Genomic DNA, 13,500 nt, shown 5'->3' on the forward strand with positions numbered 1-13,500 from the left:
CATTGGCCAGTTTCTGTCTCCTTCAGCATCAGCATGACATCACAATGGCCTTTGTGTCTCCTTCTGGTTGGACACATCCGTGTGAGGATACAGTGGCCAGTCTGTGAAATAGGTAGCATCAGCATGAGATCACAGTGGCCAGTTTTTCTCCCTCAGGTGGCTAGCATGGGCCACAGTGGGCAGCCCTGTCCTTCAGGCAGGGAGCATCATCTTGTGGGGAGAGGCATTCATTTGTCTTCATTCCTCTTCCACTCAGGCAGGCAGTAGAATGTGGGCAGAATATTCATTTCTCTTGCGGAAGCTGCCAAAAGCAGGTACATGTCAGCACAATCTCTTTCTCAGTGCGGTGGGCTTAGTTGGGAGCAGATGGTGGACCCTGTATGTTCTTCTCTTAGTGAGGTGGTCAGCAGATGTATGAGTGTAGTGGTCATCTCACCGAAATGGGCAGCAGCATGTGGACAGAGAAGCAGCAGGCAAGGCAAAGAGCAGGCAAGTAGACAATCCATCTATTACAGGGCCTCTCTACTTACAAGAAGTGGACGCAGGTGGCGCTGTGGTCTATACTCCTGAGCCTCTTGGGCTTGCTGATCGTGAGGTCAGCAGTTCAAGTGCGCACAAAGGGGTGAGCTCCCATTGCTCTGTCCCAGCTCCTGCCAACCTAGCAGTACAAAAGCACACCAGTGCAAGTAGATACATAGGTACCATAAACGGCGTTTCCATGCACTGTGGTTTCAGTCATGGTGTCCTGTTGCGCCAGAAGTGATTTAGTCATGCTGGCCACATGACCCAGCATGTGGACAAACACCGGCTCCCTCGACCTGAAGCGAGATGAGCACCGTGACCCCATAGTTGCCTTTGATTGAACTTAACCATCCAGGCGTCCTTTACCTTTTACCCTATTCTTTGCAGTTTATAAGGGCCAGGAGGGCACACAGACACGTTTTTCAGAGTCAAGCAGTTTAAATACATTATTACAATGCAAACATAGAGGGTTTCCTTAGAAAATTGTATTTTCTGCACGATATTGGCAATGTGTTTTGCTAAGCTTTTTCTTTAGAAGCTGGACTATTAGTTAGAATTAGGCCCCAGTTGGGCCATTGTACCACTGTTCTCAGAATTTGTTAATCATAGTTTCCGACTGCCATAAGGTTTTACAACGATCATTTCACTGTTGTACCATATGCTATTGAAGCCAGACACCCTTATTCCCAGCTATGCACAAAGATCTACGGGGAACAAAACGAGCCCTCTTTCTGTCCTGATTGGACCTCTTATTATGGGGCCTATCTTCTGTGGGATGTGGAAGGCGCAAACTCAACCCATTTCAACCGTTTTAGCGTATTCTAGAAAAAATATTTGTAGATGCAAGAGGGGTGGATGGGCAAGACTGAATCAGCATCCTCACTTTCTTCAGAGAAACCTGAAGATCTCGCTTCTTAGATCTCAAATTGATGTGATCACAGCAAGATGTGAACAGAGAAGAATTACAGAGCTTCCCCTGGCAGTTTCCTGACTCTAAATGGACAGAAACAAAATCAGTCACATAAAATGAGCTATGATTCTGTTTATTTGCGTCCCCCTTTGTAAGCATCATCTATTGAGGTTAGGCAGGTGGCCTTTTACCTGTGGCCCTCCAGGTGTTTGTTAAACTCCCATCACCCCTAGCCAGCTTGGCCATTGGTAAAAACTGTTCTATAGAATCATAGCACCACATGCTGCACTGTGGAGAAACTACTTGATTTCCCCCTTTTGCTGTTGCATTTGGCATTTGCAATATGGCTACCTTCATAGACCTCCCTATTGTATTGTATTGTATTGTATTGTATTGTATTGTACAGTGGTACCTTGGGTTAAGTACTTAATTCGTTCCAGAGGTCCGTTCTTAACCTGAAACTATTCTTAACCTGAAGCACCACTTTAGCTAATGGGGCCTCCTGCTGCCGCCACGCTGCTGGAGCACAATTTCTGTTCTCATCCTGAAGCAAAGTTCTTAACCCGAGGTTCTATTTCTGGGTTAGCGGAGTCTGTAACCTGAAGCGTCTGTAACCTGAAGCGTATGTAACCCGAGGTACCACTGTACAAACAGTGAAAATATACTACCTTCACAAAAATGGGTTGAGTCCTGAAAACACACATCTCAGGTGCCAAAGGTGCAAATAAGATACATCCTTGAGAAATGCCTTTCTTATTTGTATTATTACATTATTAATGAGTGTTCCACACAGTTGCTGCTTGTTCTGCAGATTGTTATTTCACTTGTATGCTGCCTTTTTTTGAAAAATCAACAAACATATTTTTAAAAGAATAAATTAGGAAAATGGCATGGGTATAAAAGGGTTCGCACACAACATTACTTCCCAATGGCACAGGGGGAAAGCAAAGTAAACTTGGTGTATCCAATCACAAATCTACTGTGTAATGTGTAGTTTGGCCCCAAAGCTCATTGCTTTGACCTTCTGCATTTTTCTCTCTCTCTTCCTCAAAACATGTGTTTTAGAAGAGAGGAGAGGGAAACAAAAGGAAGAAGAACCTTCCCGTTTCTGAGCACAATTCAAAGTGTTGGTGCTGACCTTTAAAGCCCTAAACGGCCTCGGTCCTGTATACCTGAAGGAGTGTCTCCACCCCCATCGTTCAGCCTGGACACTGAGATCCAGCGCCAAGGGCCTTCTGGCGGTTCCCTCGCTGTGAGAAGTGAGGTTACAGGGAACCGGACAGAGGGCCTTCTCGGTAGTGGCGCCCACCCTGTGGAACACCCTCCCTTCAGATGTGAAGGAAATAAGCAGCTATCCTATCTTTAAAAGACATCTGAAGGCAGCCCTGTTCAGGGAAGTTTTTAATATTTAACGCTGTACTGTTTTTAACACTTGATTGGGAGCCGCCCAGAGTGGCTGGGGAAACTCAGCCAGATGGGTGGGGTATAAATAATAAATTATTATTATTATTATTATTATTATTATTATTATTATTATTATCCAGCATACGGAGAGCAGGGAGAGAGTAATGTATGCACATTTTCTCACAACAACCATGGGTTTTCCTTAGAAGAGTCAGATTTGGTCTTCCTTGCCCATCACATCTCTCCTCTATGTCACCTTCCTTGCAATGGGAGATTTTTCAAGAAGTTCAGATTAGTCCGGTGAGAGGGTCTCTTGTTCCTCCGCCATGCCCAGCCCCTCTTGGAAGTTCCATTTCTAACATTTTCCATCTGCAGTTGCTATGAGCTGCTGAATATTTGAACGTCCTGGAACAAAGTTTCTGTAACCACAACTCTTCAAATTCCATATACCTCAGGACTCTTAACAGATGAACTTTGTTTCTTTTCATCCTCGAGGGCTGAAAACAGCAAACCAGTTTGAAGCTGTTAGATTGAAATACTCGTATGAGTTCAGAGATTCCACCCCAAACATGGTGGAGTTTTTGTTTTGTTTTGTTTGGGGGGGGTATGTTTATTTAAAATCTATATATTAAATGCCAACCTCAGGCCCACTCCCCTCTACAGGTGTGATATGAAGCTGAGGTCTCACAGGAGGATGGTTATGGCTTTGTTTAAACAGCCTGCAGAAAAGGGGGGGGTAAGTATCTGGAGGAAAAGAGGCTAAAATAAATGAAAAGAGATATTGAAAAAAAAGTGAGAGAGGCCACAGCGCAGTGGTGGTGTGGCACATGTGTTGCATGGAAATTCAGTTCCTGACATCTCTGATTAAAACATGTGGGCAACTTTTTCTTCATATCAATGTCCTTATTACTTCACATGTCCCTACTTTCCAGGAACAGTCCCAGATTTACAGAAGCCGTCCCAGTTTCTGATTAAATCCTGGAATGTCCTGCTTTTCCTTAGGACATCCCTATATCCATCAGTGAAATGTTGGAGGTTTTTGGTAATGCAACCCCCTGAGCCAAGGAGATAAGTAACTATACAACCTTTAGAAGACATCTGAAGGCAGCTATGTACAGGGAAGTTTTTTTAATGTTTAATGTTTTGTTATGTTTTTATGTATGTTGGAAGCCACTCAGAGGGGCTGGGGCAACCCAGTCAGATGGCTAGGGTATAAATAGTCAAATTATTATTCTTATGGAATAGGATATCCACATGAGAAATTTTGGAGGATGTGCATTTTGCAACACTGAGTTACTGCAATGATGGCAGAGGGCAAGAATTCCTCACTTTAGTCTTCCTTTTTTTGACATTTAGTTTGGCTAACCTTACACAACAGAGTCTTTTCCAAACACACACCTCCCCTTTCTAGAACAGAGAGATTTTGGATATTTAAAAAAAATAAAATAAATGTACAGTGGTACCTCAGGTTACATACGCTTCACGTTACAGACTCCGCTAACCCAGAAATAGTGCTTCAGGTTAAGAACTTTGCTTCAGGATGGGAACAGAAATCGTGCTCTGGCGGCGCGGCAGCAGTGGGAGGCCCCATTAGCTAAAGTGGTGCTTCCAGTTAAGAACAATTTCAGGTTAAGTACGGACCTCCGGAATGAATTAAGTACTTAACCTGAGGTACCACTGTACAATTGTTATTCAGTTGTGCAGACCTGCCCTTTAGGGCATTTATCACATACAAACTGCTGTGTGGTCAAGCTTTTGGCGTGTGGATGAAGTTGCAGTTTACAATACTCTAGCTTCTCAGCCCAAGCCCTTTCCAACCCTTACTAAGCAAAATCACTTTAATGAGTGGCCCTCAGTCTAACCTTATGTGTGTCCCCCAACCTAAATTCAAGAGCCTTCTGCAAACAGTGCGTTCAGACTTCTGTCAAGCGGGATCTATATCTTCCCTTGTATACTATAAGTGGGATGGAAGAGGGAAGGGGAGAGGGGGAGAGAGAGAGAGAGAGAGAGAGAGAGAGAGAGGGTAGCAGAAAAGGAGAGTAAATTGGGTAGTTCCATCCATTTTGGCTCTGGCCTTACCTGCCACTAGCTTCAGATGCATGCCCTCCAACATTTCTCTGATGAAAATAAGGATGTCAACTACTAGGGACGCGGGTGGCACTGTGGATTAAACCACAGAGCCTAGGTCTTGCCGATCAGAAGGTTGGCGGTTTGAATCCCCGCGACGGGGTGAACTCCCGTTGCTCGATCCCTGCTCCTGCCAACCTAGCGGTTTGAAAGCACATCAAAGTGCAAGTAGATAAATAGGTACCGCTCCGGCGGGAAGGTAAACGGCATTTCCGTGCACTGCTCTGGTTCGCCAGAAGCGGTTTAGTCATGCTGGCCACATGACCCAGAAGCTGTACGTGGGCTCCCTCGGCCAATAAAGCGAGATGAGCACCGCAACCCCAGAGTCGGTCATGATTGGACCTACTGCTACTACTACTACTACTACTACTACTACTACTACTATATTTACACCCCACCAATCTGACAGGGTTGCCACAGCTATGCTGGGTGGTTTCCAACATATATAAAAACATAAGAAAACATTAAACCTTTTTTAAAAAAACTTCCCTATACAGGGCTGCCTTCAAATGTCTTCTAAAGGTTGAATAGTTACTTATCTCCTTGGCTCAGGGGTTACATTGCCATACCCTCCAACATTTCTCTGATAAAAATAGGGACATCCTAAGGAAAAGCAGTACATTCTAGGATCAAATCATAAACCAGGACAGCTTCTGTAAATCTGCAACTGTCTCCGAAAAACAGGGACACTTGGAGGGTCTGCAAATGAAGAAGTTAAAAGTGCCACACGCAAAAAATCCAAAATTACCCACATAATAATTATATCAGGCTTACTCAACCTCGGCCCTCCAGATGTTTTTGGCCTAGAACTCCCATGATGCCTAGCTAGCAGGACCAGTGGTCAGGGATGATGGGAATTGTAGTCTCAAAACATCTGGAGGACCGAGGTTGAGGAAGCCTGAATTAGATCCACAAATTGGCTTCCTCATGTCCCCTTCTCTGCTACCCAAAAATATGCACTGATTTTAGTTCATGTATATTTGTTTCACTTTCACAAAGCTATGTTTTACATGACAGAGGGGTGTCCTCCTTTCTTGTAGTACAGAATACAACCGTTGTGACTATCTTACTCCTTATCGGTTGGGACAGCAGCATACTTGCCATGCTGTAGGAAGCGGCCTGTTTTATCCGTTGATTTAATTATTTTGCTTGTTATCTTGCCTTTCCTTTGAGCCACTGTTATTGTTACAAAAGTGTAAATCCTACACAAAGCTTTTCCCTTTTGTGGAGGTTCCAAATCTCCAAAGGCTTGTAAGCTGGTGTGAAACACTGGCTTAATTGAGCAGTGTGCTTTTGATTTATTAAAGAAGCCTAAATCCTCTGATTAAAGTGACACACAGATTTTCTAGAGATTATCAAATCTAAAATCCATTATTCCAAGGGGCTTAAACCATGTATTGACACCATACATATCTGTGTGTGTGTGTGTGTGAGAGAGAGAGAGAGAGAGAGAGAGAGGAGAGACTGTGGTCAGTGGCATTTATGGTTGAGCTCAGATCATATTTGAGCTCATTTACTGTTTCCCACAAACAAAAAAGAAAATCCACTCATTATAAATAGATTTCACATCTTCACTGACTACTGCACAATGGGTGTATGTTAAATCTATGGGATCTAAATGCACATAACTGGATTGTGCCCATTCTTTGTTGTCACTATTGATATGCATCCATCTTTCTATTTCTTTTCTGGTTCTTTGGCAGGAGGAAATTTGTCATAAGGAACTTATCCTATTGCAATCTTAAAGCAAAGCAGAGCTGAGGGGGACTTGTGGTCCTTTAGGTGGATGCTCGGTTGGTGCTGAGCCACAACAGAGCTTTTCTAGTGGTGGTTCCCCTGATGTGGAATACTCTCCCTAGTGAGGTGTGTCTTATCTCAGTCATTAACTTTTGGAGGAATTTGAAAACATTAGCGCTTGCCATTTAGTGTGCTGGAGAATACTGTTCAGGCTCATTGGATGGAATTAGATTTTCAATTGGAACTGCTTTTAGAAGGTGTTTTTTTTTTTTTTTTACCATTTCTTTTTAGAATGCTCAAACTGGTTTAGAAGGTTTTTGCCTTTTTTTTTGAATTGTGTATCTGTGAGAGATACACCAGTGAGAGCTGGACCATAAAGAAGGCTGATCGCCAAAGAATTGATGCTTTTGAATTATGGTGCTGGAGGAGCCTCTTGAGAGTCCCATGGACTGCAAGAAGTTCAAACCGATCCATTCTGAAGGAAATCAGCCCTGAGTGCTCACTGGAAGGACAGATCCTGAAGCTGAGGCTCCAATACTTTGGCCACCTCATGAGAAGAGAAGACTCCCTGGAAAAGACCCTGATGTTGGGAAAGATGGAGGGCACAAGGAGAAGGGGACAACAGAGGATGAGATGGTTGGACAGTGTTCTTGAAGCTACGAACATGAGTTTGACCAAACTGTGGGAGGCAGTGGAAGGCAGGAGTGCCTGGCGTGCTCTGGTCCATGGGGTCATGAAGAGTCGGACACGACTAAACGACTAAACAACAACATCTGTTTTGCCTCCCTGGGCTCCTTGGAGAGGAAGGGTAGCACACAGTCAACAAATAAAATAAAAATAGGTGTTGTTGGATTCCATCTCCCATCATGCCTGACTATTGGCCAAGATGACTGGGACTGGTGAAAGTTGAGAGTCCAAGAATATCGAAAAGTACCCATCCTTGGGGTAAAGGGAGAAGGCACACATCTCCCCTTCATGCAGCTCTTACAGGAAAGTCCATCATGCAAAACGTTGCTTATATTTAATACTGCAATGTCTAACGCTTCCAACCATTTATAATGGAATAAGATACGGTAGTATGGCCCAAATGGTTTAGGACGTAGTGAAATTAGCATCCTGGGGGAATTTTGAATAATCAGCAAAATGTCTGAGTTCTTGGCGACAGAACTAGGAAGTGTGTGTTTATCACTCTTTGCTCTTTCCGGGGGATTCTGGAAAAAAGCTCAACAACTTTTTGGGCAATTCCCCCCCCCCCCAAAAAAAGCTCAGAGACAATGTCTGAGTAGGGACTGGGGAGCAGTTGGGGTCCATTTGCATTTAAGGGTGAGCTTTCCCAATTTGCTCTTTCTGAAACAACATGAGAACCAAAACACTGCCATTCTTTGAAATTCGCATTTTGTGGTGCTGTTTCCCAGCCGAGTTATGTGTACAAAATGGCATAAGCTAACATAAAGCGTGCATAAAACTCCTGATATCAGTGAAATTCCAGCAAAATTGCATACCAAAAATTAGGAGTAATTAGCACTAACTTGCTGGTGAATTTTCATGAGGACTTCCTTTAAAAAAATTGCAAACTGATGTGGAAATGTGAAGAACTGAATTTAAGACTGAAAAAAAAAACAGAAACAGAGAGAGAGGGAGAGAGAAATTGACATATTCACCCAACCCTCAGACAGAGTAATATGGGTGTGGACTCACGGGGGGGGGGGCACAGTGTGAAGAAAAGAAAACTTGGGAACCCTCTTTTTGACATTAGTTACTGAAATATACTCAGAGTCGAGAGTGGATTTCATGCTCTTTATTCAGCTCATAGTGGTGAGGAGGAATGGAAGTTCCCCCACAATATCTGCTTTATATACCTTATTTACACAATGGGCTGCACGTGATTGGCTAATTCCGGGATTCTCCTGTAGGCCAATCAGGTTGTGGCTTCACTTTCACCTGGAGCTGGATTGGGTGGCTCCTGTGGACCAATCATACTGCTGCATTGTTCTAGGACCAATCAGACTGCTGCGTTCTGAATCCTATTGTTCTAGGACCAATCAGACTGCTGCATTTTGGATCCTATTCAACTCAGTACATAACAGTTACAATGGTAATAAAGGAGGAAGAAATAGATGAGATTCTATAGATAAAATTCTCAGAATCCCACCCTTTGCCCAGGAAAATTCTATTGTGGCAACTGAATGATGATCTTACTTAGTAAGGCGTTTCATACAACAGGGAGCGCAAACAGCCCTGTTTGATCTTATTTTGCAATGCATACCACGGGGACCAATAACAGCCTTGTCTAGGACTTAGAGGTGGAAGTCCCAATTCATAAGCCACAGTACCTAATCTCAAGAGGCTACAATTTCCAGACTTCACAGGAAAGAGGCATTGGCAGTTAAAGAGTCTAAGAATTGCAGCTCTGTGTGGGATATAGGGGTCTTCTAACAACTCTGAGTTAACAAACTACACTTCCCAGGATTCCTTGGTAGAAACCATGACTGTTCAAAGTAGTGTGATGTTTCTTTAAGTGAAGATGGGGTCTAAGTCTAACACCACTTTGAGTGCAAAAGGCCATCGCTCAGAGGTGGAAGAGCACATGTTCCACATGTAGGAGAATCAAGGTTCTCGATTGAAGGACCTCCGAAAGCAAGCAGAGCTAGTAAACATCTCCATCAGAGGCCTTGGGTTACAGCCACCAGTTGAAGGGTTGTACCCAATGTTCAGAGTAGACGCACTGAAATGAATGGACCTAACGTCATTGATTTCAGTGCGTCTATTCTGAGTAGGGCTAGCACAACACACAGTTCAGAGAAAAGAAGGCTAGGCCCATTCTAAATAGTCCAGTGACCAAGCTCTGGGTAAGGCTGTTTGTGTGTATTATTCATATGTGTACAGTGGTACCTTGGTTCTCAAATGTCTTGGTACTCAAACAACTTGGAACCCAAACACTGCAAACCTGGAAGTAAGTGTTCCGGTTTGTGAACTTTTTTCAGAAGCTGAACGTTCTCCGTTTTGAGTGCCACACTTCCGTTTTGAGTGTTACACTGAGGTCTGTCTGTTTTTGCTATTTATTTTGTGTTTTTGTTTTTGAGGCTTTTTTGTTTTGTTTTGTGACTGTGTGGGACACAGTTCAGCTACTGATTGATTGATTGATTGATTGATTGAAGTGCATTGTTTATTGCTTTCATTTTATGGATCAATGGTCTCGTTAGATAGTAGAATTCATGTTAAATTGCTGTTTTAGGGGTTGTTTTTAAAAGTCTGGAACGGATTAATCCATTTTGCATGACTTTCAATGGGAAAGCGCGCCTTGGTTTTGAAACGCTTTGGTTTTGGAATGGAATTCCTGAAGTGGATTAAGTTTGAGAGCCAAGGTACCACTGTATTATTCATGGTTCTTTGGGAGCTAGGCCCACATCATTTACAGAGAAAACTGGAATTTCCTTTTTCCCCTTCCCATTTTTGGCAACCATCTTGCTTTACCTTTTTGATACAAAGTGTGCAGAAAGGTCTGGGGTCTAAAGAGTTCCAAAAGGTTTTAAATTGGGGCATGGTGGTGAGGGAAAGGGGGAAATAACTGGGGAAACACCCAGTTCCAAACATGACTTAACACAAAGAATAGGAATGAAGGCAACCTACGGTACTGCCAACAGAAATTGCGGGGGAGGCACTACATAGTGCAGGGCCACTTAAAAAGTTACAATAATTATGTTTTACTTTAGGGTAAGGTTTTATTTATGCTGCCAAAACTGTTTTGTCACACTGGCTTATTTTAATGCATTTCAGATTTTGCTAATCTCTGGAAAATCTATGTATCAGTCTAATCAGAGGATTGGGGGATTCTATCCTGAATCAAAAAATATACTGCTCCATTAAGTCAATATGTCATGCTGGCTTATGAGCCTTTGGAGATTTCAGACTTGCAGAAGGAAGGTTCTTTCCCTGCCCCCACTTCATGTTAGAGTTAAGCTCTCCTAACCACCGGACTTAAAACAATAATAGAATCTGTCTCAATACAATGGCATCCAAACAGTTGGTTTGCACTCTGATATCTGAGATGCCAAAGCCCTGAGAATATAAAGCCATTCACAAAAAGACTATGCAGCGCATTAGTAAATTTGCTACACACCCCATAACCGCTTAAGGCAAAAATGGAAACAGTGAGCGTTTCCATAGTTAATGCAAATACCCCAAACCGCAATTATTGCTCAGCATTTGTTAGCACACGACTCTAGAAACATTTATCTGTCCTGTAGATTCTACAGACATCCAGCGCTGCTTTGGATGAAAGTCCAGATCAGTGAAATTGAAAGAACGTTCCCGTAGCGACTCCATTCGGTACTGAGCCAGAAGATTAATCCCACCAGCTCTGGTCAAAGTTGTTCCCAGCAGACAATTAACAGCTGTGTAGCACCAATACAATACAACAATGCTTTTGAATTATGGTGCTGGAGGAGACTCTTGAGAGTCCCATGGACTGCAAGAAGATCAAACCTCTCCATTCTTAAGGAAATCAGCCCTAAGTGCTCACTGGAAGGACAGATCATGAAGCTGAGGCTCCAGTACTTTGGCCCCCTCATGAGAAGAGAAGACTCCCTGGAAAAGACCCTGATGTTGGGAAAGATTGAGGGCACAAGGAGAACGGGATGATAGAGGATGAGATGGTTGGACAGTGTTCTTGAAGTTTGACCAAACTGCGGGAGGCAGTGGAAGACAGGAGTGCTCTGGTCCATGGGGTCACGAACATGACTAAACGACTAAACAACAACAAGCACCAATACTTTAACTCAGAGGTTTTCAACCTTTTTGAGTACACGGCTCCCTTGACCAACACTTTTTTTTCCTGCAGCTCCCCTGTGGTAGCCTCTGAAGTCCAGTTAGGTCACTCCTTGCTTGCAGAGCCGGCAGCCCCTCACTCATTTTTGAACACCCTCCCTTGTGGAAGCCAAGAGAGCATCTTAGGCTAAGCAGATGTTGCTTCTTCGAAGAATGTAGTCAGAGAGAGGGAGATGGTGGCCAGTCCATTGTTTTGTTACCTGCACAGGTGAGGCCACACCCACCTCTGGTCACATGTAGAGGAAGTCTGTCCCAGCCTAGGAGGAAACAGGAAGTTCCGACTGGCTGGTCCTTTTTATGTCCACTCTAGGGGTGTTGTACGTGACTGCTCTGAATTTCACATCCCACAGTAAAATCTTAACTGTTTAATGTGTGTGTGTTTTTCCTGAAAGCACTATATCTCTCTAAGACTGTGTGAGGCAACCCAGTCAGGTGGGTGTGGTATAACTTATAAAATTAGTAGCAGTCGTAGTATAACACACAGCCACACTTCCATTTGTCCTTGACACAAGGTTTTACTTGTGTCCACTTTTTTTCAAAGTATGTTTTATATGGATTGATTATTTCTACCCACAATGAGTGGATTACACCAGGGTATAGATTTGATTCTGGGTTAATTAATTAAAATGTGGTAGGGAGAAGTTGCCTTGGGACTGTGTGGCTTAATTTAGGTTGAAATTCTATACAAACTTACCTAAGGGAGTCAGCACCACCATTATGAGATTGCACTGATGGTTTTTGATCTGGAAAACCACTGAAAATTACCCACAGTTCAATACAGTTCTTCAGTGTGCCTCAAAGTTGCATTTGATTTTCAGAACTGAAGCGAGCTTTTTCGATTCTTTTTACAGATGTTTCAGCTTGGTCTGACTTGTGATTAAGAAAATAGCCAATTGTTTTAATAATATATGTGTGGACCTAGAGCTCAGTCCATAGATTGCTTGCTCCCTGCGCACTGGAATATCCATGCTTCTCAAATGCGGAGGGGAATTTCCGAAAGCACAGGAAAAGGAAGGCCTTTTTATAAAATCTCAGCTGAACAAGTTAATACTTGACAGCTTGAATTTATGTGAGCATTAACAAGGCTGATAATTCAGGCTTGTTGTTGCCCTTGGTAACATTCCAGCAGTAATGTTTTCACAAAGATGAACTATTTTTAGACAGTTTCTCCAGTGCATGAAAAACAAACAGGCTTTCCCCATAAATTCAGGAAGGCCCATGCCTCCAGGTTTCACTTCTTTTCAAATGGTAACAATGCCTCGTTCAGCCTAGCGAGCAGTGCTACTAACACAACATCCATTCCTCTCACTTTGGGTGGTGTAACCCTTATCAGCGGTATCTAGTCAGGATCTCATCAAAGGGAGAACAAAAGTGGCGCTGCTTTCTTTCATGCTTTCATTCATCAAGATCTTATGGGAATAACACAAGTGCATTGCGTCTGGATGGTGGGTTGATTACCATTCCTGACCTGGGAACAACAACAACAACAACAACAACAACAATAATAATAATTGTACCCTGCCCATCTGACTGGGTTGCCCCAGCCACTCTGGGTGGCTTCCAACCTACAGTGGTACCTCAGGTTACATACGCTTCAGGTTACATACGCTTCAGGTTACAGACTCCGCTAACCCAGAAATAGTGCTTCAGGTTAAGAACTTTGCTTCAGGATAAGAACAGAAATTGTGCTCCGGTGGCGCGGCGGCAGCAGGAGGGGCCATTAGCTAAAGTGGTGCTTCAGGTTAAGAACAGTTTCAGGTTAAGAACGGATCTCCGGAACGAATTAAGTACTTAACCCGAGGTACCACTGTCTAACATTCTTCCATTTTCTTCTAGTTGTGAGGGTGGGGGTGGGGAGGGGCCTCACAAGTGGAGTAGCCTAGAGCCTCTCTTCATCGAAATCTGGCCCTTCTTACATTGGCTCCCGACACATTTCCAAGCACAATTCAAAGTGTTGGTGCTGACCTTTAAAG

Source organism: Podarcis tiliguerta (genome assembly GCF_965153285.1).
Source record: "Podarcis tiliguerta genome assembly, chromosome: 3".
NCBI lineage: Eukaryota > Metazoa > Chordata > Lepidosauria > Squamata > Lacertidae > Podarcis > Podarcis tiliguerta.